General features: G+C 47.4%; 1 long non-coding RNA gene across 1 annotated transcript; it reads left to right on the forward strand.

The window, feature by feature from the left end:
- Positions 1-11,561: 11,561 nt before the first annotated feature.
- On the forward strand, positions 11,562-14,720 carry LOC138918195 (uncharacterized). Its single transcript, XR_011427205.1, has 4 exons — positions 11,562-11,670; positions 12,373-13,221; positions 13,933-14,002; positions 14,428-14,720. It is a non-coding gene; the product is annotated as an uncharacterized lncRNA (long non-coding RNA).
- The last annotated feature ends 1,479 nt before the right edge of the window (positions 14,721-16,199 follow it).

A 16,199-nucleotide genomic window follows, 5' to 3' on the forward strand; every position in this document is an offset into this window, starting at 1 on the left:
GCGTGATGTTGGGGGATATTTGTTCTGCTCTTTCCCACTCAGTTGGCCATTGCTGGCTCCAAGGAACTACACGGTCCCTTGGGGTTTCTTTGTACCCTTCCCACAGCTTTGTAAAATTTCCATCTGTTGAACACCTTGAAATGATCCTAATTGGAGTTTGCTGACTTTTTCCTGCCGGGACCCTGACCGACCCACTTCATGTGAGTGCATTTCTCATGGAAGCCTGTGAAGTGGGGGGGGGGTTCTGTGTCCTGGGCGAGAGGCCGAAGCAGCAGCCCACACAGACGAACGAAGAGCTGACTTCTGGAACAGCACACACATTCAGGAACTCTCCGGGCCTCTCCTGGCAGCCTGGCTGCCCTTTGCAGCTGTGGTCACTTAAAAGTAAAAAATTTGAGTCTCAAAATAGCAGACAGGCCCCAGGAGCTCATTGAGCCATCGTGAGTGGTCCTCCTTTGACTGAGGCCAGGAACAATCAGGACCTTGAGACGGAGGGTGGGGAATCGAGAACTGCTGCATGTGACCAGCTTATTGATGTGGAAACTGAGGCTGGAAGCGTTCCAGGTGACATGTCAAGTAGATGGCAGCATGGAACGAACTGTAGGAGAGTGAAAACAGGGCTTGGCCCGAGATCAGATACGGCGTCCAGCAGAGGAGACGTCAGACAAGGAAGTCCAGAATTGGAGCTGGCCGGATGGAGGAGGGTGCAGAGCCCGAGCATTTCCAGAACACAGTGGGGGGGGGGCCCGTCAGCTGGGAGGGTTATGCGGTGCTGAGGTGGAAAACATGCTCCTCCATTTTCCTCATTATAAAAGCAGTTCAGATTCATAACAGCACATCTGAAAACCGTGGCACAAAATAGAAATCCCCCAGGGGCTGGCCCCGTGGCCGAGTGGTTAAGTTCGCGTGCTCCGCTGCAGGCGGCCCGGTTGGTTCGAATCCTGGGCGCGGACATGGCACTGCTCATCAAGCCACACTGAGGCAGCGTCCCACATGCCACAACTAGAAGGACCCACAACGAAGAATATACAACTATGTACCGGGGGGCTTTGGGGAGAAAAAGAAAAAAATAAAAAAAAAAATAAAAATAAATAAAAAAAAAAAGAAATCCCCCAGGTGCTTACCACTTACACCACCTCAGCTACGACTCGAGTATATCTCCTTCCAGGCTTTTTTCTTCAATATTGTCATTCTGCTCTTATAATTTTGCAGTCTACTTCTTTCTCTCAGCATTGTGAGTAAACTTTATGAATAAACATCATTGTTAAAAATTTCTATTTTTTCTACCATATAGGTTGCCAGGATTTGTTTATATAACTATTCCCATGAGAGTGGGCCCTTAATTTTTTTCCTTTTTATTTTTTTGCTATTGTCGTTAATGATACATATATATCATTATACGTATGTACATTATATATATGTTGCATGCAAACTTTGTACTTATATTTTTGTGTTCATCTCCAATTATTTCCTTCATTCAGAATTTTAAAAGTGGAATTATCAAAGATCATGAACATTTTAAAGACTCCTGATAAATACTGATGAATAACTTTCCAGAGAAGTTGAACCAGCCCCACTTCTCCTGCCAGTCACCCAGGAGAGGGCAAGTCTCAACGCAGCTTTGCCTGTATGGAGCTGGGCCAGCCTTGGTGGTCTGGTGGTTAAGATTTCGTGCTCTCACTGCCATAGCCTGGGTTTGTTTCCTGGTCAGGGAACCACACCACCCATCTGTTGGTTGTCATACTGTGGTGGCTGCATGTTGCTGTGATGCTGAAAGCTATGCCACTGGAAGCTATGCCACTGGGATTTCAAATACCAGCAGGGTCACCCGTGGTGGACAGGTTTCAGCAGAGCTTCCAGACTAAGACAGACTAGGAAGAAGGCCCTGGCCACCCACTCCTGAAAACCTGAAAATAGCAGCAGAGCACTGTCTGATAGGGCGCTGGAAGGTGAAGGATGGCACGAAAAGTTTGCGCAGTGTTTTGCAGGGTCACTAGGGGTTGGAATCGGCCTGATGGCACTAACAACAACTCTTCTAAGCCTGGCTCCACCCCCAAGTCCTGCCCCGCCCCCAGGTCCTGGCCTCGCTCCCAGGTCCCACCTCCTTCCATCTCAAAGGTGAGCCCAACGCCTGTTTGTGAACACGTGCGGTGGGTGAGGGTTCCTCTGGTTCCAAGAGTAATATGTATCTATTTTCTACTTTCCAGATGTTTCTTCCCTCTGGGGCCAATTCCATGGCTCCCTGGAAAGTGATATGATGACCTTGGGCTTGAGCCCAAAGAGCAGAGGAGATTTTTGGCAGGTGGGTGGCAAGTTGGTGCCAACCCACTTAGAGCAAAAACACTGTAGGTTGGGCTCACATGGAGGAACACGTCTGCAGCCGCCTCCCGTGGACTCAGAGGCACCAAAGCGGCCTCCAGGAGACTGCCTGGGCAGCCAGATGCCTCCGGAGGGGAAGCAGGCAGGACATGTTTTAGAAAGGATTTATGTATAGGGAGTTGATGCCAGAGGAGGCACGCACGGTGGAATCAGGAGACCTGGGCCTCTAGAGACCATTGGTACAAAGTCAACAGTAGTGTAAGAACTGGATATCCAGCCTCTCGGCGTCTCAGCTTCCTCATCTGTGTGCGTTAGTGTGGGAAGGGTTTCTGAGCCTTTTCTAATGAGTGTACATGCACACACGTGTGCACACACTCACATGCACACGTATATGTTCTATCTCACGATCCACATGCTGGAGGGTGGATGAACCCCAACTGTTCTCCATCTTTAATTTTCCACTTCTTGCTACTTAGCCTGATGCTGGAAATGCACTTGGTGGGTTTCTTGTAGGAGCTATTGAAACCTGGGGCAGTCTTTCCCCTGAACAATGCCCTCTTCCTGTCACTGCCTCAGGGTCCCACCACTTCCTGTGACTGGATAGAGTTCATTTGGACATTGACTCAAAAGTATGATTAAGAAAGTTGATCTGCAGAGCTTGCGTTTGCACTCCTCTGGTGTTTATGCCATCACCCCGCATGGCCCTTCTCTCTGACTGCCAGCTGCTTAGAGTTGTGAGATGTGACCATCTTACAGACGTGGAAACTGAGGCCGAGATGTGGAAACTCTGGCCCAAGAACCCCCACCCAGTGAGTGGTGGAGGCAGGACTAAACGTAGATCTCCAGATTCCAGGCTGGTGCTGTATTTATTTTATTTGTGGTTTATAAAAGATAGAACTCTTCAAAAAAATGAGTTTTACGTCTTATGAGTTTTATTCTCTCAACTCATAAACAGATGGGAGCAGTGGGGAGGGGTATGTGTGGCCCAGAGCCCTGTCCACAAGGGGCTTTTGAAGCAATTCTGTGGATCTCCCCAGTTCTGCTTAGAAACCACTGATGTTCACCACGCAGACTGCCCCATTCATTCTTCTCTCCTTCATTTTTCCCTTCAACAAACTTGGGATGAGTACTTCTCATACCTCAGGCTCCATGCTTAGCTTAGGTGAGCTACCCGGTGTTCTTCCAACAAACGCCTTGCCCTTGCCTTTTTTCCTTTCTTAAGTTATTCAGTCATTTCTGTTGCTTTCCATCAAGGAGCCCCAATAGGTGCAAGAAGTTTATGCTGTCTCGGAGGTGGAGCCCCTCTGGGAGGTTTTATGCACGGGGAGTCTCCAGGCCAGATTTGAGCGTTACATAGATTGTGCCTGTGGCTGAGCAAATAGTGGCTTGGTTCCCGCTGGGGTAGGAGGGAGATAGGAGGCGGGGAGGTTGGATAGGTAGTATAAAAGACCAGGAAAGAAATGCTAAATGCCTAGGCTAGTCAGTGATTGCACTAAAGGCAGCAAAGTGTAGTGATTAAGAGCTTGGATTCTGATGACAGACCCAGGTTTGAATCCTGACTATGTCACTTACTTGGTGTAAACATGGGCAAATCCCTTAACCTCTGCAAGATAACCTCTTATCTGTAAGCTAGGGCTGCATAAGAATGTCTCTGCTTATGGGGGCATTGGGAGGATTCACTGAGATAACTAAAGTGGAGGCTAAGCACAGTGCCTGCTTCATAAAAGGCATTCAGTGAATGCTCTTATCCAGTGATGATGATGGTGGTGATGATGGTGATGATGATGATAATGGTGATAACTATCAGGGATGGAGATGACGAATGGGATTTAAAGGAAAATTTGGGGATGACTCCTGGGGTTCTAGGCAAGAAGACTGAGGGAGCCCTTTTTGAGAAGGAAAAAATACACACAAAATGTATTCTTATGGTTCTACGCTTTTGTAGAATTGAAAAGTTGGATATTGGCTATCTTAACCCCAATCAGTTAAGACTGCCTTCTCCCTCCACTCTGGCTCCCCCTCCTGCCAGCTCTCTCTTATGTTGGGTGGTGCTGGGGCAGCTTTGGGAAGGACCTGTGCAAACTTCATTAGCTCCGTGTTAATCTGTCTCTGTTTACTCCCAATTTGCAGAACACCTGAATTATATTTACTTAACATTTCCTTACATCACCTTATGGTTGTACAGGGGAAGCCAGCGTCCTTTCCATAAACAGAAAGTGGCTACAGATTCAAAATGATGAAAATCAAACAAAGTTATTCAGTCTGAGCTAGACACTGTTGCCTGCAAGGACTCCAAACCTAGGACTTGCTCTTTATTTGTTAAAAAGGTGTTAAAGACATGTGGCACCAAGGTGAGACTTTCTCCTTGCAGTAACCAGCAAGATTTGAAGAGAATTGACGACGGAACATGGTGGATTTCTCTCTATGTGAGTCAGTGTTATTTAAGGCTGGGTGTGTGGACCACCCAGAGCTGTTCTTGAACTGCCAGTGGAACCCACCCTACACCATGGACAGTCCTGCCCCAAAGACAGGCTGTCATGTCACCATGCCATGTGGCTGCACTCTTCAGGGTCTGTGGAAATTGACATCGACAGGTGAACACAGGTAAAAATTAGCTCAGGATTAATCGGCTTGGCCTTTCAGCCTGACTTCCTCAAGCAGGCAGAAGGGAGACATCATCACACAAGGCTTCTATTTAGAGAAGGCATCTGAGCAGCTGGGCTTGGATGGGCCAGGCTCTGCAGAGGGGCTGCCTGAATTTCCAAAGCAGGCTTGCTGGTGACATCACTGGAGCCAGTGCACAAGAGTCCTGCTTAGAGACCACCACAAAGCAATTAAAGGCACAAGGAACACCCTACATCTTCTAGAAGGTTCCTCAGAGAGATTCCCTTCCCACGAAGGAGACTGAAGCCAGCAAATGGGTCCCCTGGAAATGAGAAGTGAGCAACATTTTTGCCATATTTTTAATGAATGTGCTTCTCTCCATCCCTGCCCTGCTCAATAGCAATTTGCTCAAATGACTTCCAGAAAGACTAATAAGTGCTGAGATAATCATGGACACCAAAATTGACCTTTGCAAAATATTTGCATCCTTTTCAAATTCTGTTTCTATACTGTGACATTAGCAGAGATGCTCAAGATATTGGCAACATCTCCTTTTTAAAACTTTAATTATAGAAAATTTCAAACATATACAAGAGTAGAGAGTATTGTAAGTTTAACGAGGCCCTTGGACGCAGCACCCAGTCTCAGTAATTACTAACTCATGGCCAGTCTGTTTCATTCATCACCACCTCCTCCCTCCCATTACCCCACTAGGTCATTTTGAAGGAAATCCTAGAATCGTGTTGTTTCATCCACAAATACTTCAGAATGTATTAGGTTGAACCACATGCAATTGCTGATAAACAAATATATTTACTTAAAGTTGGTTTGTTTGATGAGGACTCAAACACGGTCCACCCGTTCTGGCAGCATCCCTATGTTGCTGCTTCTCCTCCCTCCACGTGTCTCCATCCTTCTTCTCATGTCCCCCATGTCTATAGTCATCCCAAGAGGGGAATTTGGGAAGGAGGTGAGTTTGTCTCTGGAACTCCCGAGCTCTTCTGAGGGGTCTGCTCCGCGGTGTTCCCATTCACCTCCTTTAGGCACTCCGAGATCGTATATTTCCTACCTACCGAGGAATTTTGATTCCCAACAAATGCTGATTCCCTGAAAAAAGAGGTTCCAGACATGAGAGAGCTGGTGGATTGGAGGGTGGAAGGGGCTCCATGGTGCTTCTGTGCCCAAGGGACTGACATTTCTGTTTAAGAACTGACTGAGGCCTTGCCACTGCTCTGTGACCCTGGCCAAGTCACCCATCCGTCCGGGGCTCCAGTTTCCTCCACATAAGAGAACGGGTGTTGGTTTATCATTCCCACCATCAACATCGAGTGCTCCCTGTTAGTTGCTGTAGCAAAAGCCCAGCCTATAGCAAGTGCCTACTCATCTGCAGAGCAAGTGGACCAGATGCTCCAGGAGCCCCTCCCACGTGCTTCCAGGACACCCAAGCCCCGCCAGTCCTGCCCGCCTAGGACACCTCACTTCCTGCTCCTGGCTGGGGGTCATCTCCCACCCCTGACTTTGCTTGGCTGACTGAGAAGGAAATAACCACAGGCTCCAGCGCAGGGAGAAGAGGTGGCCAGGGACATTGGAGGCCACTTCCCCAGTGTCCTTGACTGAATGTCTCCCTCCTGGGTGACAGCCTGGGTCCCAGAGCTCAGCTCTATTTCGGTCACCATTTGGCATGTGTCACCTTGCAGAGGCCCGGGTCCTTAGGGACAAAGGGCCAAAATCTGCTACAAGAATGGTAATTTGAGGATCTTGGCCCCCTGCCCCTGGGGCTTCGGTGTTCTTAGGGACAAGCGGAATGATGATATCATGGACTTAATTACTTTCTGGATATGAGGGCCCTGGTCTCTGGGCACCAGCTGGTGTGAGGCCCCAGGGAGCCTAATTTAGGAAAAGGATTCAGCGGAATGACAGCTGTTGAAAGTGCTTGGCTCCCACCTTTGGCCAGAGAATTTAAGAAAAAAGCCCTTTGAGACTTTAAGACCTGTAGCTCTGGAGGCTGGTCTTCCCCCTGAGGTCTCCTAGGAAAAGGCTCAGTTCTTGGAGATGAAAGAGCCCACAGAGGTCATCTTGGCCAGCCAATACCCTTCCCAATACCCCCAAGAGGTGGTCATTCTGGCTGTGCTTGATTACCTCCAGTGATGGGGAGCTCAGTCTCTCTGGAGACAACCTGTTTCATTATTGGCCAACTCTAACTGCTGAACAGTGCCAACGTGACTTCTACATAGCTCCAATCTGCCTCGATGCCACTTCCATTGCCCTAGTTTCAACCTGTGGAGCCACAGAGAACACATTTAAATTCCTCTTCCTTGTGACAGCCCTTCAAATATTTGAAAGCAGCTCTCATGTCCCCCCGAGCTTCTTCTCCAGGCTAAACATAGCTCTTTCAGCCATTGCTCATATGACATGGCTTCAGTCGGCACCACTGTCCTCATCATTTTCCACTGGATGGATACCAGCTTTTCACGGTCCTTCTTACAGTGTGGGGCCCTGGAGGCACTGATCTGAGCAGAGGGGAGTTGCACACTCACTTTATTCCTACCCTCACATGTCTGCTGTCACAGCCCTGCTTGGCAGACACCCTCTCTCTTTACACACAACAAATCCAGCAGTCTTTCTCACGCGTGCTGCGGTGAAGCCACACCCCGCTCTGGGACTCAGGCAGCCATGTTTCAGGGCCCAAGCACAGGGCTTTCGCTTTGTGGATTCATGGTATTGTTCCGGGCTGACTGGATATTTGGGTCCTAATTCTCTCATTCGGCATTGGTGGCCCCCCTCGCTCTGCGCTGCTCGCGTTGCTGAGCGCGGCGCCGTGCCCGCCCCATCACCCGGCAACACGAGCCACAGGAATGGGCACGTGCGTCCCTCTCAGGCTCACGTGAAGTCGTTATTCAGCACCCTGTCGGGGGTGGCCATTCACACATCACAGGTCATACGGTCGCAGAGCTCCCGTTGCGTCACCCGCTCACAAGGGTGCTTGGGGAAGCCGGGTTACAGTCCATGTATTCTGCGTCTACGCATGATCCTCGCCGAAGCGTCTTGTCGTACTCTTGAAGAAAAGTGTGGCGGCAGCGGTGTCCCATGCGAGGTGAACCCAGGCTGCTCCCACTGGTCTCCGGCAGGTGTGGAGGGCCAGCGCATCTCCAGGTTGCCCTGGAGACGGGAGGGAGCAAGCGCCCCGGAGAGGCAGCAGTGTTGGCAGGGCAGGGGCCCGTGTGGAGTCGCGGGGGCCGATCGGCAGGTGGGGAAGACTCTAGGCTCCCGGCTGAGGTCACAAGGAAGGACTGAGCCCTGGGTGGCAGATGTAGGGCAAGGGGTGGTGCCTCCTTTCTCTTCCAGGTCTCTCACCTGTGGAACTTTCCCCGGGGACCAGACCCAGTGGTTTTATAACTAGGGAGACTGTAGATCTCACATTTCTCTGGCCTTTTTTCCATCCTCCTTTCCCACTTCCCCTGCCTTCTTTTCCTTTTCCCCCTTCCTTGCATCAGTTGTTTCTTGCCCTCTGAGCACGTCTGCCTCGGTCCTCACCGTTGCTGGTCCTCACTGTTGCTGGGCTGGCGTCCTCCAGGTTGCAGGCCATTGGGCGAGACACATGTCAATCAACAACAGCCCAGCCATGGCGAGAGGCGGGCCAAAGCGCGCACAGGGCGCTAAGGCAACCCGAAGTTTCTGCGTCCTCCCCAGGCTGGACGTTCGGTCCCGTGGTCTTCAGAAGCCTTTGAACTCCCCCTGGAGTCATTCCACTTTGGTGTCTGTGTGACAACTTCCTGGATAGATTCACTCCTGAAGGAGATAAAATTCCCCTTAGTTAGACTCTGGACTTGTTTTTGGGTGTAGAAAATGTGTCCCCATAATTAAAGTCAGCCCAGGTCATTTTGGGATTCAGAATGCTGCTGAATTTGAGGACGAAACCTGACAGAGAGCAACTAACCATAGGTCAGTGTGATATGCTGGAGCCAGCACCACTGGCGGGCTCGGAGCCTGGGAGAACCAGGAGCTCTTAGCACCTTCTGGAGAGAGTGTAGACTCTGACATTACTCTTGTGGCTCTTCCTCTCATTGGCTGTGTGACCTTGAGACTCTTAACCTCTCTGGGCCTCAGTTTTCCACATCTGTGAGATGGGGGTAATACTTTTGCTGGATCATTGTGAGGATTGCCTGAATTCGTGCTGTACCTGGTTTATAGCAGCCTGTTGTATTTATTACTTCACAGCTCTGCCGCTGATAGAACTAGGAGCTCTGTTTAAAAATCTGTGACTCTTCTAGAAAAGAAAAGAAAAATGATGGAGAACATGAATAATGTAGGTTCCGTAGGGTGCTTGAATTACAGTTTCAATGTAATTTCTGATTTGCGTTTCTCGTGCAGGTCACTGTCAGTCTGCCTGTCTTCACTGTGAGGTTTGTTAGAAAGTCTTTGAGAGAGGAAAGTGCAGCTGCATTTCAAAGGGAAAATGCAGGCCGTCCCTTTGTTTGGGACAGCTGGGCCCCAAGTAGCAGGGCTCAGGAAGCTTGTCCTGATGACAGCGACAGGTGGGCCAGGGCCTGTCCGGGTCTGAGAGGCGGTGTAAGTGTAGGAGCCCCCGGGGTGCCGATCTGGGAGTGCTATTGCGTAGCTAGGATGAGAGGATGGAATAATGCCGTGTAGGAGGGACACAAGGCTTTCCTGGGCTCCTGGTCAGGGTCTGGGGTAGAGGAGAATCAAAGTGGGGAAAATTCTTCCTGCTTCTCTGACCTTCACCGCCCCTTCCCCAATTTCAAGGCCAAGATCTGAGTTCCGGGTTCTCAGTGCTTGCCACTGTCCCCACTTATCTCCTCACAGGACTCAGCCCAGCATGGCAGCCAGGTTGCTGCAGGTCAGGCTCACCCTTGTCTGAAGATCATTTCTCTCCTGGATTTGTCCCCTTTTCCCCTTCCTCCTGAGTCCCAACATTGTGCCGTTTCATTAGGATTTCCCAACTCCAAATTCCGTGATATGGCCAGCCCATGCCATTCCACACTAAGTCAGCAGATTTCATTCTATTTATAGGACGATGCGACAGTTCAGACCTGGCGCCTCCTCTGCTGGCCTGGCAGCCACAATAGACTTTGTTTTCTTTTCTCTTTTTTCTTTATTCTCTTAGTTTTAAAGATAATTATTCTCACAAGTAATATGCAAATATATCCTCTCTGGGAAAGATTTTAAAAATAGAGAAATATAGAGTAAAATATTTAGGTTCCCCTTCATTCAATTCTGACTGTTAATAGTTTGGTATGTTTCTTTCCAGTCTTTCTTCTATGCGTTTATATACGTACCTGTATAAACACAAATGCAAATATATATGTGTGTGTATGGTAAAGAGTTTAACCTTGCCCAAACGGGGGACTGGCCTGGCTCCTGGGAGGTAAGCTTTCTTGACCTGGGGGTCTTGGGCCAGCTGGATAGTAACAGTGTGATTCAGCATGAGGCTGGCCATGTTGGAAAGACCAACAATGTGACTTTGGGTGGGGGTTTTGGGTCATGCAGTATCAGGTGACCTACAGCTTAAACCAACCCTATGGGCAATGATTAATCAATCATGTCTATGCAATGGAGCCCCAATAAGCACTCTGAACGCTGAGGCTCAGGTGAACTTCTCTTGTAGATGATGCTCTGTGCATATTGTCAAACATCAGAGATGTTTGACAGAGATGCACACAGATGTCAGCAGAGTAACGTGCCCATGACCCCGTGGGGAGAAGACAGTGGAAACTCGACATTTGGCACTTCTCCTGGACTCTTCCCTTTGCTCTTCTTCTCTTGGCTGATTTTAATCTGTGTCCTTTCCCTGTAATAAACCGTAACTGTGAGTGTAAGAGTTTTTATGAGTTCTGTGAGTTTTTCTAGAAAATTATTGACCCTGAGGGTTTTGGGAACCCTCTGAATTTGCAATTGGTGTCAGAAGTGAAGGTGATCTTGGAGACAGTGCCCTCAGTTAGCCTAAATTCATCACTGTGTGTGAATTTACCTGTGTGTGTTTAAAATTGCATGATTGGGAATTCTATTCATGGTTCTGGGACTTGAATTATTTCACATTCCATGTGCTTGGAGAACTTCTTTAAGGCTTATGTGTCTCAGTTTCCTCACCTGCAAAATGGGCTTAACAGCAGCATCTGCATCCATAGGGTTGTTATGAGGAGTAAATGAATGACTGTGTGCAAAGCTCTTAGGACGATGCTTGCTGTGAGGTTAGGGCTCCGTCAGTGATGATGATGATGGTGATGATTTCCACACCAGACCATTGAAGTCTAGCTTATTGCTGTGAAGAGCTGATTAATGCATATCATTTCTATTAGCTCCTCTGGGCTTCCCACAAAGACAGCAGTAGGTTGGGGGCTGCAGTGCTTTATGGGAAGCGACTCTTTGGCTGCACTGCCAGGTGGGTAAATGAACCAGCTGGTCTAGAGCAAGTGTTTATTGAGCACCAATTATTTAACGAACAAACGTTAGTTTGGCACACTCTGTGTGCGGAGGCCCTGTCCTGATGACTGTAGGACTATAAGCATAAGCGTTTGGGGCTAAGAAGAAGGAGAAAGGAACGCATATCGGCGGTAACAACCACTAAGTGTCACTCACTGTTAATCTGTTATTTCATTTAATCCTCACAACACCCCTAGGAGGAAAATGTTACGACTCCCATTTTCCAGAAGAGAAAATTGAGTCTCAGGTTAAGAAACTCTCCAAGTTCACACGGCCAGAATGTGTTGGGGGTGGATTGAAGTCCAGGTATGTCTCATTTCAAAGCCCATTCATTTTGAGCTGCGTCTCACTGCTGGACAAGACATGGGCCCTGAAAAGGCTCATTGTTCTTTGAAGGAGGGGTGTGGGGGTTGGGGGGGGGGGGGAGATGAGACATAAGACAATGAAAGGAGGCTCAAACTCTTAGAAGCACTTCCCCGATTACAAAGTTGCTTTGTCACTCAATATGTCATTGGAGTTTAAAGAACAACTCTGCCATAGGCAAGTGTTATTATTGCCGTTTGCAGATGAGAAAACTGAGGCTCAAAGGGACTAAGCACCTGTCCAGCTTAAACATCTAGTAAGGGGCAAAGCTAGTAGTGGCATCTGCTCGCTGCAATGAATGGGTATAATGGTACTGTGAGTGACAGAGAGTCAGGGCTCCTGCCAGCAAGGAGCTTGTGCTCCGCCCCCAGGGCGTCTCCACTGGTCCCTGGAAGGTGGTCTGTGTATTCTTTGACTCTGAGCTCCTTTTCCTTCTGGTCCAGCTGCTCACGTCCTTAGGACACTGAAAGCATATTCCTTTGGGGTCTTAGTAATAGAGCATTTCAAAAGCGAACCTAAATTAAAAATAAAAGCCTAATTAGTTTCCTTTGCAGCTTTATCTGCGAACAAATAAATGGCTACCTCTGGAGGGTTTTCTTCATTTTTCCAGGCATGATTCATCATCAAATATATGCTTCCTTCTAGATCCAGTAGAAAACTAATGAGAATTTAATCTCTGCTGAGCAGAGGAGGAAAAACCCAGCTGAATGCAGGGATGGCCACAGGACGGTCAGCGAGTGAATTAGGATGCTTTTGTTTATGGCCTGAGTGTGGGCTTCAATTGGGGGCTGTGCTCTGGCTGCCAACATAGGGTCATGAATGGAACTAGCATTCCTTTTTCTATGGAAATGTCAGTTTATGAGACACCCCGTGGACTTTGCCCTCCCTCTGGATCGGGCTTCATGGACAGGCAGGGCAGAACTGCCGCAGCCTTTGCAGAGATACCAACCATTCCTCCCTGTGGGCCAGCTGCTGCCGGCGTGAAGGCGTCCCTGGATGTCGTGGAACTCAAGATTTGTCTTTCCTCTTCGGAAGAACAGATCAACCTGGAGCGAACGTTGTGCCCACCCTCTCAGGCTCTTGTTCTGAGGACCACAGGATTGCTGGGACTTGGGGAATTATTCAGGAAGCTTCTACTCTGAGAAACCTTTGCTCAGTGGAGGCAGTAGCAATTAATTTGCCCATTCAGCCAGCTGCTTTTAATTGGGCACCTACTATGTCCCATCCACAGTGCTAGGAACGGGGGGCACGGCCTGGAAGAGAACAGATGTAGATCCCCCAGGAAGCTTGAACACTCTTTGATCTGGACAAAGTGTTTTTACAGCTGTGGTCACAGCTTGTGCCCACAGCAAGTATGTGGGGGAGGCAAGGATTGGTTATCCCATCTTCCAGATGAAGAAACTGAGGCTGGAGAAGGCAAAGTGACTTGCTGACAACATAAGGAAGTGACATAACTTGCCTGAAGTTGCCTGGTTTATTGATAAAGGTGAGAAAGTAAGTATTCAGTGCTTTTATTACAGGTGTATATTACATATAACTCTGTCATCTACAGCCCTTTTTTATGTCACCAGTGGAAAGACAAGGCAATTATTTTTGAACTACCAGAGGAGAGGATAAAAAATTTTCCCCAGATAATTGTAATATACGTAGAATTCTGGATATTAGGCTGTGGACAGCCCCCTGAAGGAAGCCTGGGGCCTCTGTGGTCTCCTGTTCGCTGGGGATTGTTACTGTTCTCTCAAGGTGCTTGTGAATATTGAATGAGAAGAGTCTGGAACTCTTGGCACCCCAAGAGCCGTCCACAACATGAATCGCTTGTCCTGGTATGTTAAACTCATACGAGCGCAGCATTTCGTGCCCTAAGTGTGTAATGATGCCCTCTGACACAAAGATAAATGTTTTTTCTCAGTCTGCAGCCCAAAAGTTAATATTTTACTGGGGCAAAGGACCCTCATCTGACCATCTTGGACGTTTCAAGTAAACTATTTAAATTAAATGCCTGGGTTTTTGATGACCCACTGTTCAAACTGAAAACCTGACTTTAATCTCATTTTTAACAGACTTGTTTGGGAGCTATTTTCTCTGCCTCATTTTGCCTTTAATAACCTGTCTTTCTTCTTAAAATAATGGTTGGTGTCACAGTATTGAGGTACATAATTCAAAGGGAAAAAAAACAACAGAAAATTGCAATTTCTTGTTTTTTAGAAAATAAGAAAAGTAGAAACACTCTCTACTACTCCACTAATTTTCAGATGTGAAAGAGAAGAAACTTCAGGTAATAATTTCTTTTTATAGATTTTTTTACAAAAGTATTCTTTTTTAATGTGGTAAAATATATATAACAAAATTTGTCATTTTAATCATTTTTAAAGGTTCAGTTCAGTGACATTAACATTCACAATGTTGTGCAACCATCAGTGCTATCCGTTCCAGAACTTTCTATCATCCAAACAGAAACTCTATACCCATTCAACACCACCTCCCCACTCTGTCTCCCCCAGCCCCTGTTAATCTCTATTGCACTTTAATTCTCTATGGATTTGACTACTTCACATGAGTGGAATCACATAATATTTGTCCTCTTGTGTCTGGCTTATTTGCTTAGCTTAATGCTTTGAAGGTTCATCCGTGTTGTAGCATGTTATGAGCTGAATTGTGTCCACCCAATAAAATTCATATGTTGATGTCTTGACCCCTCAGGACCTCAGAATATAACCAGATTTGGAGATCAGGTCTTTACCTAATCATTGGGGTGGACCCCAATCCACTATGACTGGTGTTCTCCTAAGAAGAGGAAATTTAGACACAGACATGTACAGAGAGAAGACCATGTCAAGACACAGGAGAAGATGACCCTCTAAGCCAAGGAGAGGAGCCTGGAACAGAGCCTTCCCTCACAGCCTCAGAAGAGACCAACCCTGCTGACACCTCGATTTCAGACTCCCAGCCTCCAGAACTGTAGAAAATAAATTTCTTTTGTTTAAGCCACCCAATCTGTGGTACTTTGTTACGGCAGCCCCAGCAAACAGCATGTGCCAGACATTCCTTCTTTTTTATGGCTGAAAAATCTTCGATTATATGGATAGACCGCATTTTGTTTATCCATTCATCTGTCGATGGACACTTGGGTTGTTTCCATCTCCTGGCTACTGTGAATAATGCTGCTTTGAATAGTGGTGTGCAAGTATCTGCTTGAGTCTCTGCTTTCAATTATGTTGAGTATATGCCCAGAAGGAGAATTGCTGGATCATATGGTAATTCTGTTTAACTGTTTGAGGAATTGCCAAACCATTTTCCGCAGTGGCTGTGCCATTTTAAGTTCCTACCAGCAAAGCACAAGGGTTCCAATTTCTCCACATCATTGCCAACGCTTGCTATTCTCCTTTTTATTTATTTTTTGATATGTTTGTTTTTTAATACTTGTTCAGCCAGAGGCATTAACATCAACAAGGAGCTCCACTTCTGGGATGGCGGAGGAGGCTCCTAACAGGCTGATCCTCCCTCAGAGAACAGCTGTAAACTCTGGATACAATATGACAGTCAGGACCCAAAGGCTCCAGAAAGTGCACTAAAGTGAGCAGATTTTGAAGCAGGTCAAAACGTGAAAGAAGGGCCAAACACCGAGTAGTTTCCAATTTTTACGGCTTTAGCTTGAAGGCAGGGTGCGATGACAATTTTTCCCGAATTGGTCAATGAATTCAACACAATCCCAATCAAAATCTCAGCAGGAACTTTTGTAGAAACTAATGGTCTAATTCTCAAGTTTGTGTGGAAATGCAAATGATCTAGAGTCAACCAAAACAATTTTGGAAAAGAACACAGTTGGAACGCTTACACTACCTGGTCTCAAGGCTTGCTATAAAACCACAGCAATCAAGACAGTGTGGTATTGGTGAAGGGTGGATGTATGGATCCGTGGAACAGAAGAGAGTCCAAAATAGACGCACACACATATGATCAACTGATTTTCAACAAAGGTGCCAAAACAATTCAATGGAGAAAAAATAGTCATTGCATTCTTTGGCCAAAACAGGTCACAAGAGTAGTCGAGAATCAAGGAATAGGGAAATAGCTCTACCTGTTGATGGAATGGGGATGGGAGGGGCAGCAACATCACATTGCAAGGGGTGTGGAGACAGGCAGACATGAACGACTGGATTCATTTTGGAATCTACCACCCCAGGCAACCCGGATGATCCTTTGGGACCCCTCATCAGACAACAGTGCTTGTCCGCCCAGGGTTCAGCTCAAAGGCCACCTCCTCTGAGAAGCCTTGCCAGATGGCTCTGTCTCGTGGTGACGCCCAATTACCGTTTATTACACTGCCCCTGTTCAGCTCCTTCACAGCTCTTCCACAGTCTCCTTCATTTCTTTCTCCATTTGCTCATTGTCTGTCTTCCCCATCAGGACGTGATTCTAGTTTAAGATGGCTTTGAAGTAAGTGAAAATAATTGAGGCTGGAAAGGTAGCCA

This window comes from Equus caballus, chromosome 16, assembly GCF_041296265.1.
Source record: "Equus caballus isolate H_3958 breed thoroughbred chromosome 16, TB-T2T, whole genome shotgun sequence".
NCBI lineage: Eukaryota > Metazoa > Chordata > Mammalia > Perissodactyla > Equidae > Equus > Equus caballus.